Source organism: Lissotriton vulgaris, unplaced genomic scaffold (genome assembly GCF_964263255.1).
Source record: "Lissotriton vulgaris unplaced genomic scaffold, aLisVul1.2 SCAFFOLD_472, whole genome shotgun sequence".
Lineage (NCBI taxonomy): Eukaryota > Metazoa > Chordata > Amphibia > Caudata > Salamandridae > Lissotriton > Lissotriton vulgaris.
The window spans coordinates 160,950-180,928 of record NW_028241918.1 but is presented as its reverse complement, the minus strand read 5'-3'; positions in this window follow the sequence as shown (position 1 = coordinate 180,928).

Here is a 19,979-nt window from a genome sequence, read left to right as displayed (position 1 = left end):
TTCAAGACCTTATGATGTTAAGTCGCTACTGCAAAAAAACAGAAATAAGTGGACTCTACTGTACATCCGTTCTATATAGGAAGAAAACAGATCAGTTGGGTATCACCACCCTACCAGGTACCATTCCGATGTACACGTAGATAGGATCTATCTCTTCATTCCCAGCTTTTTGTGGGAGCATGCCTCCCCTCACCCAGCTACTGCTCGGTGGTTGAGGCCCCGCTCTGTCCATCGGTACCTTGTCGCAAAACCGGAAGCAGTGTGGGAGGACAAAGCCCATAGGCTTACCTTATATACTAATGCGGGGAACTCTTGACAAAGCCAAAAGGCCTGTTTTATTTGAAATGATAATCTCCTATCTTGTGATCTTCCACTCGGTATAGTTCGGGGGAACTGTGATTTTGGGGGTCATGGGCCTGCCTGATGTATATATTTGTAAAGTAACACATAGTATTTAGTAGTGTGTGTAACAAATGTGCTTTTCATTTTTCACTGACTGGCAATCATTTATTATGTGTTGTTATTGAGTGCCAATGGATAGATAATGCTAGCCCACAACACCTCCCCTGAGTAGGCCTTGGCTCCTCTGCTTCACTACCCCAAGAGGGTCAAATGCTACAATGGGGTGCTTGCTTCCTAGTAAGGAGAAATATGATCACTACTATTCGTGTACAGCTCTAAGAAGGACAGATAATATTGCAAGCTGTATCTCGACTCAGAGATAGTTGTAACTAAGCAATTTCACAAGAAGGCGTATTAACAATCTGGGAAGGATTTTAACAAATGTAACCACATACTTTAGCGATGAAGGGATTACATTGGCTCCGCTGTGAGATAACTTAACTTCAAGTCCATTTGTATCAGCTGCAAGGCCATCAGGAATCATACACTGAGTTACTTTGCAAGGAAACTAACCACTTCAGGTGGACAGCATTATACCAGGTGCAGCTACATCACTTAAAGGGAAACTAAAAAGTGCTAATAAGGAGCAAAATGAAGACAGACCTTTTCTGTTCTAGCCCCCAGGATATGGAATAGCATTTCCGCTGACATTAGAATTATCCCAACATTCCTGCATTTCAGAAAGAAGCTGAGGTCTCATCCCCTCAAATAATATTTTTTTATCTTTAGAGGATGTCACATGTAATCAACTTTTATTTGGGTAATTGGCATTTCTACCATTGTTCAATGCTCCACTGATTCCAAGCCGGTTTCTTGTTATACAAATACCCTCATATCCATCCATATTGAAGCACATACATAAATACATACTTACATAATTATCATCTGTCCAACATAATTAGTGCCACTGTGAACCCAGAAGAAGCAATATTTATTGGTTAGGATTTGCAAGAAAATCCCAATTTGGGGATTTTTTTGCGGTATCTGCAAGTCTGACTAGCTTGGAGTTATCTTATAAGGTTCAAGCTGAAGTCAGCAAAGTTTTTAGTTTAACTTGTTTAAGTAGCAAGGATGACTGAATTGATCAATGAAGCCATGGTGAATTTGCTCAGGGATAAAGAGGTATTTTATAAATGTGTGGGAAGATCATACATGAATCGGATTAATTTCCAACGCAATGTGGCTTACCACTGTTATGTAAACATGCCATTGAAAGTCTTTGGAGTTTTACCCTTCATCAAGATAGCAAGACTTAGTAGTTTATAGGTCCTACACCCTTGTTTTACGAAGCAGATAAAAGAGATTTTAAAGAAAAACTAGAGGATGAGACACCTGAGGGTTTGATACAAATAAAGATGATTTACGGCAGACCCAAGACCTACTGGCCTTCAGAAGACTCCTCAAGACCTGGCTCTTCGATCAGTAGCAGCACCCCACCACCCACCCAGCCCCTTGAGACCCTCACGGGTATGTAGTGCGCTTTACAAGTGCCTTGATTGATTTTTTGATTGAAGATAGCTCGAAGGCAGAGACGGTTGAAGACTTGGGCAAAGTGGTCTCTGGCGCATGGCTTCAGCCTATCAGACCCTCCATGATAGAGTCAGCTCTGTTCTGCAGAGTCTCGCCCTGATGACCTTCAATAATTCTTAACCTGATTTTATTGTTTACCTTTTTCCTGTCATTTATTTTTAATGTGGGTGATGCATGTGCTCTATTAAACAGTCCTGCTATTAAAGACATTTTGCAGAGAAATGCCATTTACCTTTCATGCAACATTACTTTTAGGTCAACACAGGACCTCACATACGAGAAAAGGGAGGGCATCACAGAGATTATTTGCATTAATATTAGTGAGCTGCTGCTGTGTTGCAATATTGAAAACACATTTCACCATCCATGAATATTAGTTGTGAACACATTTAGAATTTGGACGAGTGTTCCTGTGCACTGTCAGTGACCTGGTCAAATAGAGCATGAAACAGTTGAACAGTTGAAACTGAATCATATATTCAAAGCTGTTCCTAACAGCCCCCCCCCCCCCCCTAAATCCTTAAGACGTCCCTGCTAGAAGGATCAGCACCTGTGTCTTAATTTTTCCGATTTAAGACACAGGTGATGTCAGTCACTTTCCTAATAACAGCTTAATTTTCATTTGGCAAGTCTCGAAATGTAGGTTTTAACTTTGATTGTAGTCTGGGTATATCTTCATCGCTAAGTAATCGACCATAGTACTAAAAGATAAATTATGGATAATATGGTTACAGTGGACAGTCTGTGTCTTATCATAATTACATTTGTAAACGGAATTCTGTAGAATGTGAGTTAATGCTGGGTAGGTGTAAGGAAATGTCTCTTTTTGCATGATCATTCACAACGTTTTGGACTGATACTGCTGTTTTTTGGACCTGAAAGTGCACTGATGCCTGCTAACCAGAACTCAGTGCCAGTGTTCTAACCCATTACAAAATGTATGTTGAAATGGCTACAATCAATTGACATTCGCTGACTTACTTATAAGTCAAAGTCAAATAAGCTTTATTTGATTTTTTTGTTAAAATCATAAAAACATACAATCATAATATATAATATCATAAAAAAAGATTAAAAACAAATGGTCTTAAATAGCATTACAATGATCTGATGCAAACAGCGAAATGACTACAAATGTATCTAATCATCTCAACAGCATTGTGGACATTCACAGACTTCCTGCAATTAATCACTGCCCACAAAAAGCTTGGCTTGGTGCTGCAAATAAAAAGAGTGAGTAAGGATTGCAGGAACAAATATACAGAGTGACGTACACAATTGTGTTCTCTGAGCACAGGTAATATTAGGCTCTTTATCAAGACTTTGTAGAATTTACAAAGGAAAACAATATGATTTGTACTTTGGTCTGTCAAGTTATCACAAGGATATTCAGCTAGAATTGTGGACCAATAATTTATAGTTGGGAAGCTTGCCAGGCGATGGAATATATCCAAATTAAAATGAGTTAAAACAAACCTGCATTGTGCACAATCTAAGATATGGTTGCATGTCATAAGTGACCAGCAAGATTTGATTTTTAAGAACATTAGGCTTTAATAATTCTGTGTACAATCTTCAGTTCTCAAGTAGGGAGAAGCACCCCTTTTTTAATTCTTTTCTGCCAGTGAGCTCCAGTAATTCAGAGCGGTCAAAATATTTAGAATGACCCCCGTCTCGACAAAAAAGTGTAACATATTTAAACAAGGGAATTCCTTGAATTAGGAGGGATTTAAAACAGTCTTTAATGACCTCACAGTTAATCCTGGTGTGCTCAGATGGCCAAATCCTATGCCAGAGTAGAATTAGCTGAATTCTGGCTATGTCTGTTATCACAGACTGTTGGTTCATATTGACAAACAAATGAGGAGTATCTCTTAGATACAGAGAGGACGTTCCGAAGAAAAGCATTTTCCACCATTTGTAGAGTTTGACAGGCTCCCTCCCTAAATAGAGCTGTAGAAAAACACTTGTCTTTATAAATGGGTAATATCTCTCTAGGGGGCTCACAAAGTTAGTCAATGCTGTGGTGGTTTTCATGAAATGAAGTTTCCTGGTGTTAGTGGCATGTTCCCATGATCCATCCTTATCAAATCAAATGCCCAAATAGGAAAAAGCATTTTAAAGACCTCCTCCCACATTTCATTATAAAAGTTTTACTTAAATTAACTAAAAGGCCTAATTCCTGCAAATAATTTATGAAGTTAGTAAAGAAACATTGCAGACCCAGGGGAGTACAAGCCATGAGCATGGCAACATCTGCATAGAGAAGGGCTGGGATTGGGCAGTGGTCAATTTGGTGGGGAACACTACAAGTTTCTGCTAACAGATTTCCCAGACTATTGATATAGAATGTGAACAGAAAGAGTGAGAGAATTCATACCTGTCTGACTGCCCTCTCTATGCTGATTGAATAAGTGCATTCTCCCTTAATACCATAACCTTACCCAGGTCCCACTTCCCATATACAATTCCCTGAGGAACTATATTATAGGTGTGTCAACTCTGAGGTATGTCATGATGGTCCACAACTTATCATGCAGGACACACTCAAATGCACCGGATAAGTCTACAAAAGCTAAAAAGATATGTCACTGCTTCCCAATTATAGGGTTAAAATTTAGAGCCTGATTCAGATCTTGGCAGGACTCCCGTTGTCCATCCGTGGAGGAGTTTACAAGTACTTCGTCAAGTTGACTGAATCCCACCTGCCATATTTAGATGTGTGCTGGCTGAATCGACATCCGTGCAGAAAATATTTTCCGTCTCATAAACAGTTCACAACTGTCGACGTGACAAACTTCTCTGCTGGCCAACATTACTCCATCACAGTCAGAGAGGAGGAATTGCACCAAGCCTATTTAGATTTCACAGTTGTGCTGGCGGTGTTCTAGATTGCCGACGGAGAGATTCCTTCACGGGATACATTCAACATTGAACTAGTTCTGTGGCTTTAGGATACATGATTTTTAAGGAACAAGGGGGACCCAGCAGGTAGCTATGGACCATGGGTGTCAGTTAAGTTTTTGGAGACAAAGGTCTTTAGCAGTGGTGAAATAAAAAGCAATTGTTAGGTAGACCACAATAGGCTGCTATATATTTATCTTCCTTGCCCAGCCGGACAAGGAATTTATTAATCAAAAGATAAAAGATTCTCAGTCAAAATACATTTCTACAACAATAGTTCATTGCAGTAAGGCACACTCCTGTGCCGTACTGGGAGAAAAGAAAATAGAAGAGATTGAAAGGGGTGTTACAGGCAAAGGAAAAGAGGAGGCAGGGTACTGTTTCAAGTCAAAAGTTAACAGTATCGCCTGGAGTAGTGCATACAAATTCAGATAAACATTGCTTTAATGTATGCCCACTCATAGGTGTCGACGTTTCGATCCCACGCTCAATTAATAAAGGGGATCATCTTCAGGACTAAATTATAGTTTTGCCTGGGTTGTACTATTGTTGTAGAAATGTATTTTGACTGAGAATCTTTTATCTTATGATTAATAAATTCCTTGTCCGGCTGGGCAAGGAAGATAAATATATAGCAGCCTATTGTGGTCTATATAACAATTGCTTTTTATTTCACCACTGCTAAGGACCTTTGTCTCCAAAAACTTTAGGATACATGATGGCATCATACACCTGATGTGTTTTTTTTATAATTGTGTTCACCTGCATACCACACTATAAGACACACTCCATTTCAGACCATGATCTTTTGCCATTCTACTGCACCACAACATTTTCAAACAGAACTTTTGCTATTTAAGTCAGGTTTCTTTTTTGCTTTCTCTGTTTACTGTCCCTAATTTCTTCTCTCATCTAATTTTCTTGTGGGGCATACCATTAATTTAAGATTTGTTTTTTGATAATGTCATAGAGGAGAAACCCCCTTTTTACGAGGGAGCATTTTCAGCCATGGTGGACAAAATTATAAAATTAGAACCACAATTGTTTTGAGCCCAAGAACAAAATATAGCCATATCTTAGAAAAGGCAAATATGGGCCAGCATATTTAACAGAGTGACTGTTGTAGCAAACCTGTGTCACCTGGAAGCTCAGAGGACGGGTGGTCCAGCCTCCCCCTTACAACTTTTACCTTAGGAGGAGAAGGTCTTGCAGATCCTATATACTGAAATCTTGACATGAATCCCAGGTGAAGTGGTGACTGGTAAGTTACACTTTTTAATGTGTCACTAAATCTAACTCAAGTTATTGATTTTCAGTTAGCTATTGTGTCTTGCACCTTTTGGGAACATACAAATATATAAATATTTTTATCAATTCTTTGGTTGTCTTGTTTGTTTGTTTGAATGTATTTTGTTATATATAAGATTACAGGTTTCAATCTCCATAACATTTCACATGATGGAATGTTGCCTATAAGTGTTTTTATACCACATGACATACGTAATGTCTGTTCTTTTAAACAGTATAATTTCACTAGGTATGTTTACCTTATCAATGTACAACTGGTGTTAATGTTTAATTGAAATGACTACAACTACCATGATGCCTTGTATATTGTTTTGTGGAAATAATATTGCACTCTTATCTTGCTCATTCTCTCTTTCCTATAACATTTTCACATATGGCAAAGTTTTATGTATTGATTAATCTCTATCATGCTATGTTTTGATGACATTGATTTTATTTTTTTCACAAATCAAAGTTTGGTTACAAAGCCTTTTTAAGGTATTTAATGCTGACTATAAGTGATCATTTTTTGTGAAAATGTACTCTGCAATGTTCATATGATGACCAATTCTATATATCCTTCAAAATTGTGGAATCATCAGAATATTAGCTGCTAGGCCTTGGAACAGTTTAACGCACATTTCACCTCTCTATGTGTTGTGTGAAATATTTGGTATATTTTATGTATACTTTCTAATCCTTGTATTGCATTTTAGGACATCTTTTCACCTGCTTTGTAAAACAAAGTTGTGTGTGACATTTAAACTGTTTGTATAAACTATATAATACCACTGAAAGATACAATCTTCATAATCTTTTACTGTTTACTTTTAGGTTGTATATATCAACAAAAGGAGAGAGAGGGTTTTAAGGGCACTCTTAGTCCCCAAACAATTTACAGGTAATCAAAGGAAGAGTGACCATAAGGCAAAGTATATAAAAAGGTGGTTGTCGCACGTGAAGTCTGAGGCCAGTTGTAAGTGGTCCGGTAGTAAGACCAATTTCATGAAAAAATATGCTGTTTTTTCAGGAAACCCTCACTCACCCTAGTGGTGACATGCTTCATCATCGGGTCCACCGGGAGAGATCGAATACCTCCCCGGTGTGCTGCGACTTTCATGAAATTGGTCTTACTACCGGACCACTTACAACTGGCCTCAGACTTCACGTGCGACAACCACCTTTTTATATACTTTTAGGTTGTGTCATATTTTTGCTTCAAAATAATTACCTGTATAATCCAGATTTTTCTACCACTTATTATTCCTCCAATCCAGACCAGGATCAAGCCTTCAGTGAGTACTACATTCCTGCAAATCTAATTGATGAGGAGCAGTTAGGTCCATCCGGTCTTCTGGTTTCACTTTGCCCACACCTACACCTCCCACACCAGCTGTTGCCACACCCCAGACTATGGATGCCTCAATTCCTGTGTCCAACCAACATCACACCAATCTTGAGCCCCCCAGTCCTGCCTACATCACCACCACTACCTCCACTTCAGCTAGGAGCCAGTCAAATGGGGCACACTGAGTCATGGGCACAGGGCAGTGGGGGTGGGGTAGGGGTCGTGGGAGGGAATCTGTGGGGCAGTAAAGTGAGGCTACTTGGTTCAGGATCACCCAGGCCGCCATTGACCAAGTCTTGGGATCCCTCAATTAGACCCAAGACATGATAGGCCAAGTCATGACAGAGCTCCCAGGGGTGAAGCAGTTGCAGAGAGAGCACAATTTATAGTTGGAGAATCTGAACTCCAATTTCGGCTCACTGACTGGGGTGCTGCATGAGATTTGTGTTTTTTTTTAATTTCATCCTGTGTTTTTTTGTTGAAGAAATCAAAACTGACAAAGTCAAATATTGTTGTTGTATTTTATTTCTCAGTTGGTTCATTTTTTTCTTTCATGCATTTTAAAATGTAAACATGAAAATGATTGCTGAGTCATAAATATATATATTTTTTTATTATTTTATTGTTTTATGCAAGGATATACAGCATTGGTCAATCACATATCAATACAGCAGAGCAAAAAAAAAATAAAGCGATAAGAAGAAAACAAAGAACAGCCGAAGTAAAGTAAAAGCCACATCATCATATCGCTTCTATTATAAGCAGCATCAAGCAATGTCTAAATCCAATCAGTTATAAATTCCCAAATTTTTTCACCAAAAGCTCTTCTTCTAACCCCTTTAAGTTTATATATGGCAGATTCAATATTATACATGTATAATAATCTTTCCCTCCAACTAAAGAAAGAAGGGGGTCTGCATTAATCCATTCCCTGGTAATACATGCTCGAACTACTGCCATGCAAATAAAAAGAAAACAAGTTAAAGGTTTAGGTCTTGACATTCCGGCCTCTAAACCAATTAAAACCATCTCAGATGATATTTTGATATTAAGCTTTACCACGGCACTTAAAAAATTCTCAATTTGTTTGAAAAACTCTCCCAGTTTAGAACAACCAAAAAACATATGTTCAGCATCTGCAGCATACAACTCACAGCGATTACATTTTGTCCCGGTTGTCGTACTCCATTTTGTAACTTTGCTAGGAGTATAATAAAGATCATGTAAACACATAAAATGTTGAGATTTCATCATCCCAGTTATTAAGCATTCGGAGGCAAGTTTAACTGAATCAAAGACCCTAATATCGGGTATCCCCAGTTTGCCAACCCACCACCCCTGACATTCCGTTAAATCCTCCCCAAATTCTTGTAATAAACAAGAATACAAAAGACCTATTGGACTTGAGTCATAAATAATTTTTATGTAGGTAATGTGTCCCACATTTGAAAAAAAAATGAGGAAAAATAACAAAAACACAAATCAATAACTAGTAGTTTATCAAATTGGAAGAAATACATTTTTGGAATTTTTTTCTAAACCATTACCCATGCATCACTGAAATACTTAATGCCTTTTCATCATTTACAGTTCCAGACCTTGCCAACATGGAAGAACGGAATATATTTGAATACATCAGATTAAATAGGCTAATTGATATTGATTTATGTCACTAGCTTGAGCCAGATCCCCTAACCCAAAATAGCAATCCCACATCCATAACACCAATAGTCTAAATAATGGCAGTTCTCCATTTATTGACCACAGGATAATTCCAATACAGAGTTGCAGTATCTGGTGCAATGTGACAAATAACTTAAGTGTTGTGCTACAAGACGTTCTTTCTACAATGAAAACATACATCAACAGCCTCAGATGCTTAACACAAACTGAGGATTTGGCAAATGTGAAGAGAGATTAGTATACTTTGTGTCACATACCACATGTGGTTAGAGCAATTTCAGCAGCACATATTGGCTTGGTGCCAACATTCCACAGAAAACAAGTCTAACGCAATCTTAAAAACTTCAATTCAATCACTGTGCAAGTTGTCTTTGTACAAGATATGCACTCCCAACGTCTGTGTGTGTCTTTCCCAGGATCAACCCTTGTTCACTTTGTACTTTGCATATAACTGCAAATGTCACAACTTTGAAATGTTCAAATGAAGATAACAGGGTGAAGGAACCTAAAACACATTAAAAACAAAAGAAACTAGTTGATTACTTTTCAAAAGTCTCACATAAAAACTGAATAATTTTGAGGGCACATTTTCTATGAAAAATCAAAGATTAACAATGTAAAAGAACAGAGTACACATTGTGTCAAAACTTTGAATCAGTAAACTTCTTTGACCTGTATTTTCCTTAACTTGTCCAAAGAAATAGAGAGTTTCCCAGGGACCAGAAAGGACTGGGTATCAAATACTTATCAAAAAAAGCTCCTTTCTGTGTATTAATCTTTCAATTAGTGACCATGGGGCCTACACATTTCTCTAAATACCCGTTACTTTATAACTGTGGTATCAGACGGATATTAGGTAAATATTAGAACTCCACACTAGAATTTCATTTTTGTTACTCTGCAATTTTTATTGTTATAGGAAAACATTGATACTTCATAAAATCATTGTTAAAAATGCATTCAAATTAATACTTTAATTGGGTGCTCTGGTACACTTTTATATACTATCTAACAGTTCCGATTTACGGTATCTATCTCAGAGTCACTCCAAATTCAAACATCATATACTTTTATACTCTCAAATAAAATACAGAATACATACAATTCATATACATTAAAAAGTCCCACTGTCACTGACAGTGGGACTTTTTAATGTATAAAATGAAATTCTAGTGTGGAGTTCTAATATTTACCTAATATCCGTCTGATACCACAGTTATAAAGTAACGGGTATTTAGAGAAATGTGTAGGCCCCATGGTCACTAATTGAAAGATTAATACACAGAAAGGAGCTTTTTTCCTTAACTTGCCCTTTCTAAAACATTTCCATAAAAGACTGTGATCCTCATTAGATTAAAAGCTGGTATAACATTTAATGTAATAAACTGTAAATATATACTCACACTCATGTGAAGAAGTTGTCAGTAACATCTTGACGTAAGTCAGTTCCTTCCTCTTTACCACTATCATCCTCATTTGGCACTTCAACATCCTCACCCAGTAGCTCTTCATGGTCTCCATACTCTGCAATGCATGGGATGTTTCGTGTCAGAGGTATTTTGTGTAACATGATTCAGGCCTTGGCGAATTGGCACACCTTAGAGGAGGGCTCCACCAGTCTTATCCAGACATTGAAATCTGACCTTTAGGAGCTCAAAAACCTGCTCCACTGGCCTCCCTTTCTTCCATGGGCCTCACTGAAGCAGACTTTCCCTGGTAATGTTGGATTTCTCAGCTCTGCCAACAACCATGGTCAGTTAAGATAAGCGAAGTTTCCTATAAGACAAAAAACATTTAGCCCAAAAAATGTAACAATATTTTAGACCATTGAACTTGAAGTTAACCAAACAATATTTTTACAGATTGTACTTACCATTCATTTCTAACTTTAATTGATTTCATTATAAAATCATAAATGTACACATTAATTAAAAACATAAGTCATACATCACTAATCACTTGAAAATGTATACAGTTTGTCCTAGTGATGATTGCAAATAAAAATAAGCAGGGCGACATTGTCTAAAATTAAACAGTCTTAAAAGTGGTAAAATATAGCGCTTCCTCAAATGAAAATAAAATTTGAAAAAGAAAACTACACGCATAGTATTCTGTTTGATGCAGTGATCACAAGAACAATTAGTTAGGTTAGTATACCTGTCGTTCATTGTGGAAAAACTAATTAGACCATGAAAAATGTCAAACTTAAACGGGTCAAAACAAACCTATGCCTGGGGTTTAATACAACTTTAAGCTGGGGTTGCATATCAAACATGGTTAAATTCTATTGATTTTTTAAAACACTTGGCTTTGGAATTTCAATGCTCAATCTAAGATTCTCTAAGTGCATCATGCCTTCATTTTCAAAACTTTTCTACTGATAAGTCTTAATGTTTAAGGCTTCTCAGGGTGCCCCAAATCACAAAAGAAACGCTGAATATATGTCAACCATTGCATGCATGTATATAATCTGGATTTGAGGCAATCTCTGATGACAGCATGATTTAAGCCTGTATGTTCTGAAGACTAGACTTTATGCCAGAGTATGATTGTCTGCAACATTGTTAAGTCTGTGAGAAACAGAGCCTCCAGCTCAGTATGGCATACATATACTGAAGCACCTTTAGGGGTAGCAAGAAGATGCCTTAAAACCTAGTTCTCTATAATTTGCAAGGCCATACATATAGTATGCACCCACACACCCGCCCCATGTAGTGCTATGCTGAAACACTGAACTTTATAGAGCTTCATCATCACCTGAGGGGGATTAGAGCCCAGTCATATTGCAAAATTTATAAGAGCCATGCAAGCTTTTTTACTGGCAGTAGCCTGGGTCAATGTGCCATCTTTATCAAATAAAATCCCCAGGTATGAAAAATTATTTGTAGAACCGATGTTGGTGCCAATTATTTTTATGTCTTGGCAGGTGGTGATCATTCTTCCAAATTTCATGATAAATGCTTTTGCTTGATTAACTACTAAGCCAAGATCTTGCATGTACTCAACGAAATTTGCGCTCAAATCCTTCAGGAAACTAATAATCAGTGCCTCCACCCCCAACTCTCTCATTATTGACCATAGTTTGGCATGTATAACACAGTCAAAAGCTGAAGACAGATTGACAAAGGTTAAATAGATGTTTCTCTCCTTGATATTATCATACTTTCCAATTAACATACTTAAATTAAGACCCTGCTCTATTGTCCCAATACTAGTGTGAAAACTATATTGCAGATCTGACAAAATATTGTGTGTTTCCACCCAATCTTGTAACCTGTTCAGAATAATTTCACCTGCTATCTTTACTAGGAAATCAAGCAGGGAGATTAGTCTATAACAGGCAAGGTTTTGATGATCTCCCTTTCTGTAAATCAGGACAATAGTTGATTCTGCCCACATTGTTGGGAAAAAACCAGTTTTACAGCATGTCCTCAGTACTAAAGCCAGGAAGGGCTCCCATAAAGAAATACTGGCCTTATACAAATCCACAGGGATTGCGTCTAGGCCAAGAGCTTTTCCACCTTTACTTACATTTATTTAATTATTAACTTCCTCCAAGCTGAAAGGAATAATAGCGGAGGTTTGGATGGAATCTTAATTTTCATTATGACTATATCTCCGCTCTGGTGCTAATATAGCCGTAAGAAGATAATAGAAGCTAGCAACGTGCTTTACCTACTCTTCCTCCAGACTTGGCATCTCAATCCTAAGGCCCCATCTGGTCTCAATGCTGAGGAATTAATTACCCACCAAAAGGTATTATTATCACTATTAATACTCGCCTCGTACAAAGCTTCCAAGGCTTTCTTCCTTACCTCTATTTTCCTTTACTTCACTGCACGTTTATAGTCGGTTCTACATATCTGAAACTTGGATTTACACCTGGGAATTTTGTGTAGGGCTTAATGTAACCGTTTAAGGAGCTTGGTACATGATGTGTCAAACCATCATATCCCCTCTTGTTGTGCTTTTTCTCCAGCAAGAAAAAAGGCTCTCTTTTATTCCGTGAGTAATCGACAAGATAACCTTAATAATAGCATTAGGTGCAGTTGATTCATCTAAACAAGCCTCAAAGGCTTCCCTTTCACTAATTATTAATCATTTCAGGAATCCCTTTGGGACAATCTGTGACCAGCGCAGAGAGTTTCCAATAAGACTTGCTAATTCTATCTCTTCAGACTGTGTAATAATTTTACTACGCCACTTATTAAGAAATAAGTCAGGAGAGAGTTGCATACTCAGGGGAAAGTGGACACTTAATGCAATTTGATGAGTATGAAAATTATATGCATGGGCAGCACTCCTATTCGATAGTAAAACATACTTGATGATACCATGGGCATTTCTCCCATTAAATGTGCTCTTACATAACTTATAGGGAAAAGAGATCTCATTTGCAAAAGCCAATTAATTCATTGATCTTGTCCCCATATACATAATGATTAAAATGAAGTTGGTCAAGATCTTCTAAGTTTATCAACCCACATAGTTTTTCCGACTACACATTACATAAACGTGTGTTAAAATCCCCCCCCCCCATAGAACTATTGCGCAGTTGCTGCTCCCTAAATCAATTTGCTCCAAATCATCATTTAGTTTCCGCAAGGTGTCTGTTATTTCTCACTTGGTGGAATTTTCGTAAAAATGTATTATTACTAGCTGAACAGAGCCCGGCGAGTCACATTCAATTATTTGATAATAACAATTAACAGTCATCCTAGCTATACTGGTAAATTGTGAACTGTAAGAAACAAACTTACATAGCCCACCCTTTGATCTACCATAACTTGTAGGAGTAGCTGGAACGTAATATGTTCTATACCCATTAATATGAGTGGGCTCCGTAAACCAAGTCTCTTGCAAGCAAATGAATTGGAAGCCATCTACAAACTTTAACCAATCTGTGTTATGTCTTTTGTTCTGCAGACCTGGCACGTTCCAAAACATAAATCTGATGTATTCAAGAAGGGTTTCAGATAGATTATGTTTATGATTATTAACCAAAGCGACAGAAACTTTGCTACTAAATGGTTGAGGGGTTGTTTTAGTTGACAATATGGTTAACTCACTCGATGGCTGTGTGGTTTTCCCTTCGTCAGGAGAATCTATGGAGGGAGCAGTCATTAGATCTCCCTCAATATCTGCACAATACTCTCCATTGAGTCAATGCAGCCCGTCCAGGTTTGATAGACTCTGGGAACTATTATAAGTTGGTACTGAATAATTTGAATTGATCAGTGATCTCCACCAGCCGTGGAGTTTTAAAAGACATGACCATACATTCACCAGGCAGGTTTTTCCGACCCTTCCTCACCCATTTAACTCTTCTTACCATCTTTATATCATCAAATAGATGTCAGTTAGCCCCGATCTGGTTCTCAACCAGTTTAAGGACTTATTTCTTAATTAAATCCAACTCTCCTAGCTATTTAAAGGTAAGGAAGTTACATTTACCAGGATTATCACATACGGGGTGGCGGCTGGAAGTAGATCCAAAGAATCAGTTATCTGTGACATAGGTTCTCGTGGATCACCAGTGACTTGGGGTTACTGTGAATTTCTACCTCCATCCGCTTCTTTGTAAGGCAAATCTTGGGTCATGTTCTCTCTAGTATTTTGGATACATGCTTGGACAGAAGGATGTGAGTTGGGCCCTACAGATGTGTTATAATAAGGTGCAACCTTAGTTGTGGCCACATTTAGAGGAAGACAGGTCGTGATATGTGATGCATTTAATGTCCGCCCACTTACAATGCTGTTCAACCGGTACAGGCAGGTATTAGATTTAATATCTACTTTCATTAGAGGGGTACATATAGACTCCAATGTGATTTTTATGTATTGTTCAAGAAATTTAAATACCTCATTAAGGGGGATATTCACAAGGACTCAACTCCAAATTATCCCCACCGTAATGCATCAAAAGTGGAGATAGATTTAACACCCCATTCACAAGCTGGTACAAACTGCAGAGATCACCTGTATTCCCGCGCGATAACTGCCCCAAAATCTATCCCCACGATGTACACCACCAACTAACCCTAATGAGATGCAGAGTATGCGTTCCCGTGCAAAAACACACGAAAAAACCACAACATCAATTTCACAACGAACTGCAAGATCTGCGATGCGAATCAAAAACAGGCGATAATCCACTGTAGCAGCAGGTATTTTAACACCTGCTTCCTGCAGGTGTAAAGCCGGATGACTACCTGCAGTAGGCAACGGAGCCCGGCACACAGCCACACCCGAAGAACAAACAATGCCATCGAGCTTCTCATCATGCAGCTCGGAGCCCCAACAGGGCCACAACACCCACCGCCACCACCCCCAGGATTGCCACCACCCCAGGACCTGGACCCGCCCCCTCCGGACCCCCACAGAGGCAGCACAGAGTAAGACTGCGGACCTACCGAAAACGCATCAGTTTCACAGGCCTAACGCCAGAGGAAGTCATTGCCCACTACAGGCTCAAAAGGACAACCATCATCCGCATCATGACCCACATCGCCCACAGGTTGATGGTCCCTACACAGCGGAGAACCAACATCCCTCCACAGACAAAGCTGCTGGCTGTGCTGCACCAGTTGGCCTTTGGTACCTTCCAACCAACAACTGCCAGAGTCGGAGGAGTCTCACAGCCAGCCCTATCAAAGTTCATCACACCTGTCCTAGATGCCATCCTCAGCTTCATACCCCAGTACCTTCACGTCCCCCACACTGCGCAGGAACAGCAGGAGACCAAGCAAGGCTTCTACACCATAACCGGCTTCCTGGCCATATTGGGGGCAATAGACTGCACACATTTCCCACCTGTGCCTCCTGCGGAAACAGCACACCATTACCGTAACAGAAAGCACATGCATTCCATCAATGTCCTTCATGCAGCAAACACCCGCACAGAAGTGCCCCGGAATTTTAGAGAGTTAATTTAGACTATCTTTAATGCGTCCTCGATGTCAGATCTCTGCCAGTCTTACCAACAGCTGGTCTTCAATTACTTGCATGGGAACAGAAGATGCTAGCTCCCAACTCCCTCTCCAGGATTTCTCAGAGACAGAATTAAATCGTGACTCTAATTAACCCCAAAGGGGGAAGGTGGAATGGATAAAATAATAATGAACAATAGAAGAGACCGATTTTTCTTTGTGATCCTGTTGATTGGACGATAGTCGATACACATTCGCAATTCTCCTTCTTCTTTCTTAGGCACAAAAAACAGAGGCGAAGACACAGGCGATTGGGAAGGTCGAATAAAACCGTTAGCCAGGTATTTGTCTATATACTCCTTCAAATGTTGGTGCTCTTTTTCAGTCAGAGCATAGACTCGACTGCAAGGCATATTGGAGCCTGGTTCAAAATCAATTTTACATTCATAGACACGATGTGGTGGCAGTTGCTCAGCTTCTTGTTCGTTGAACACATCTTCAAATTTCTGGAATCTGGCGGTATCTCTTGTGAGTTGATCGCACACACTGAGGCTTCTGCCGAACATAAGGAGTGTGCAGGATTCTCTTCATCTGTTTCTTCCTTTTCTCCAAAACAATTTCTTTTACAATATGTCGAATTCATTTTGATCGTTCTGGCACTCCAATTGATGGCTGGGTTGTGCTCAGTAAGCCAAGGGAGCACTAGTATCAGCTGAAACTGGGGCGCATCAATTAAATTGAAATGAATTTCTTCCTTATGCCCATCTTCTCCAATCATCTGTATCAGTTCAGTGTGACTGACAATGGGTCCTGAAGACAGGTTTGTCCCATCAACTACTCTAACTGGCTAGCTCTTGACCTTGGGAATAGCTCTCAAACCCACTTTAGCTGGGAATTACAAGTCACAAAAATTGCCAGTGGCTCCGGAGTCAACCATTACTGCCACTCCCGTCATGGTAACTTGTCGAAATTTTATTGTCATTGATAACATTAGATGCGGTGAGGATGATCGCAGAGTGTTTGCCACTTGATGCTCTTTTGGAGTTGATTCTTGATTCGCATCCACCGGTCCAACTCCTACTACAGGTGATGCTGCGAGTTTTCCTTCGGCTTAAATGACCTTTTTGGTTTTTTCGGACAATTTCGCACAAAGTGTCCACCAGAACCACACCACATACATAAATTGCTGGCTCTTCTTTTGTCATTCTCTTCCTTAGAGTGTGGACCTCTAATGGTTCCTATTTGCATTGGTTCTGGACTTAATGATCCTTCCATGACTTTTCCTGCTTCAGATTTTGCTCTATCAAACCGGGAAACTATGTTTTTAAACTCTCGTTTTCTTCCCCCCTCCTTCTCCTTGATGAAAATCTAATTCCAAAACTAGATCTATAAGGGCTGAAATTTCGGTGGGGTGATTTGGTATTTGTGGTAATCCATCTTTTAATTCGCCTCTCAGGCCTCGATAAAAAATTGCTGCTCTTTTACTTTAGGCCAATCTGTTTCCATTACTAACTTGTTGAACTGAGCCAAGTATGCCCCAAGATCTCTGTTACCTTGCCTTAACTCTAGCAACTCATTATCCACTGCTTGAGAGATCCTCCGCCTATCAACTATCCGAAGGAATTCTTTTTTAAACTATTCATAATTCTGTAAAAGAGGGTCATCTCGCGACACCAAAGGCATAGACCTTGACGCCGCATCTCCACTCAAGTATGATAAGACGAAGGCCACATTGGATTGTGCGTCAGGGAAAATAGAAGGGCGACACATAAAATGTAGGGAACATTGTGTGATAAACACTGGTGCCTTCTGTGGGTCCCCACTAAATCTTTATGGAGGAGCTAATGGTATGACAGGGGATAAAGAATGTATAACTTGCGTAGTTAATCGATTTGATTCTCCCGTTGAGGAGGCTGAACTCTCTCTTTCTGTATTAAATGGTTGCCTCACCCTCTGAGCTAACTCTGCTGTTTCTTTTCTGGAATTTATGACCTCTTGTCTTAAACTTTGATTTTCTTCCCTAACTGCTACCAATTCCTTCTGTATAGCTTCTAACACTGCTCCCAGAGTCTGCAAATGTATTCCTTCAGCCATTCTGTTCGGGTGCAAGTTTAAAAACGTTGGCATTTCACTCTCTCAGATCTCTGCCAGTCTTACCAACAGCTCGTCTTCAATCACTTGCACGGGAACAGAAGATACTAGCTCCCAACTCCCTCTCCAGGATTTCTCAGAGACAGAATTAAAGGTGACTCTAATCAACCCCAAATGGGGAAGGGGGAATAGATAAAATAATAAAGAACAATAGAAGAGACTGGTTCTGGACCTTCGGATTTTCTATCTGGGTCTTCCATCAATCAACAGGTGACCAACTTGCTGAAGATACATCAGAAAACTAACACACAACAATTACTTAGCACACTATCTACTCTACACTGACTCTTAGATGTTTACTCTCTTTTTATTTTGTAACCTACCCCTAGTCCTTTTGTGAACCTGCCTCTCTTCTCTTTTCTGATGTCTTTCTTGATATTTTCTTTGGTCTGGAAATGCTACATCTGCAAAATATTTTACACCTTAAGTAATACTCTACACGTTATTTACCTATTTACTGTTTACTACTAATATTCGCTCACCCACAGCTCAAAAAAATAAGGTAAGTTTTTCAAGAGAAATAATATGTTCTATTCTTGTTTTATTCACAGTCTTTCTTTGTAAATAACGAACAAAGTCTTTCACTTAGCTTTGATGTTGTTTTCTTCTTATTGTCTATCGGTTTTCTGTTTCTCAGGAGAAACCGGAGCTGAGGAGCTGAGAAGCCAGGAGCGGAGGAGTCACAGGCTCCGACGTGAAGAAGTCGATTGAAGCTCCTGTCACAAACTGTCCGAAAACTTCGCACTAAGAACTCACCATGAACTATTATAACAGGTAATTACTCTTCTCCGCCGATATTTTAATTCAGAACACGAACCTACCATGGGGAAACAGGACACTGTACGGTCCTTGAGTTGAACTTTAGTGAAGTGCGCACTCACTAAGGAGTGCGCGCGTCACCACAATCCTGCACCGGTGCTTCTCTAACCACTAGACCGCTACTCATCAAATCAGTGGCAGCCATCTTAGAATTCCGCGTTTGCTACAACTATGACCACACCGGGTTTTTCTTTGGTTTTCTTCTTCTTTTTCCCCAACAGGAGTTTGTTAGGGAACAAGCTGATTCTGCCACTCGTGCTGGGCGGCCAGTGTTCCTGACACTCGAGTAGGGGGTTAGCTTACTTTTTTAAAGATATAAGCAATAGCCTTGTGACTTCAGTAGAAACTATATTTGGTGTCTTGTCGGTGTTTTTTCATTCGATTTTTTCCAGCATCTTTGGTGGATTGTCCTTAATGCTCACATTAGTTGCTGGTGTGCTTGTATTAATTTGGTTACTTAAATATGGATGCACATCTTGCAGCAGGCGACAATATGTCCCTGTTGTTGCTGGTCCGCAACCGAATGCTTAGTTATTACGGAGCGCTGCCTCTGGCTACATTGAGCGCAGTTTATGGGTTATCGTTTCGATTCTCTTTTTTCACATGCGTTCAACCTGTCTTTCATTGCCTGAGCTGCGATTTCGACTGGACCCTGGATTTGTGTCTCTGCAGTACGATGTCTCCCACGTTTATATTATGTGGTTTGGTCAAGGAAAGGTGTTGTGGGCTGAGCCTTGCACTTACACCGTGTTAAGTTAGCATGGGTTTATTAGAAGCTTAAACAACATTTTTGTTTTCCTGCTCTGCTTTGCACACAGCACACACTTGCAATATTGTTTAGAGAAGGGTGAGTATTTTGCTTCATATGAGAATAATTTGATATACTACATTTGTAGACTGCCTCGCTACTTTAGTGTGTATAGTGA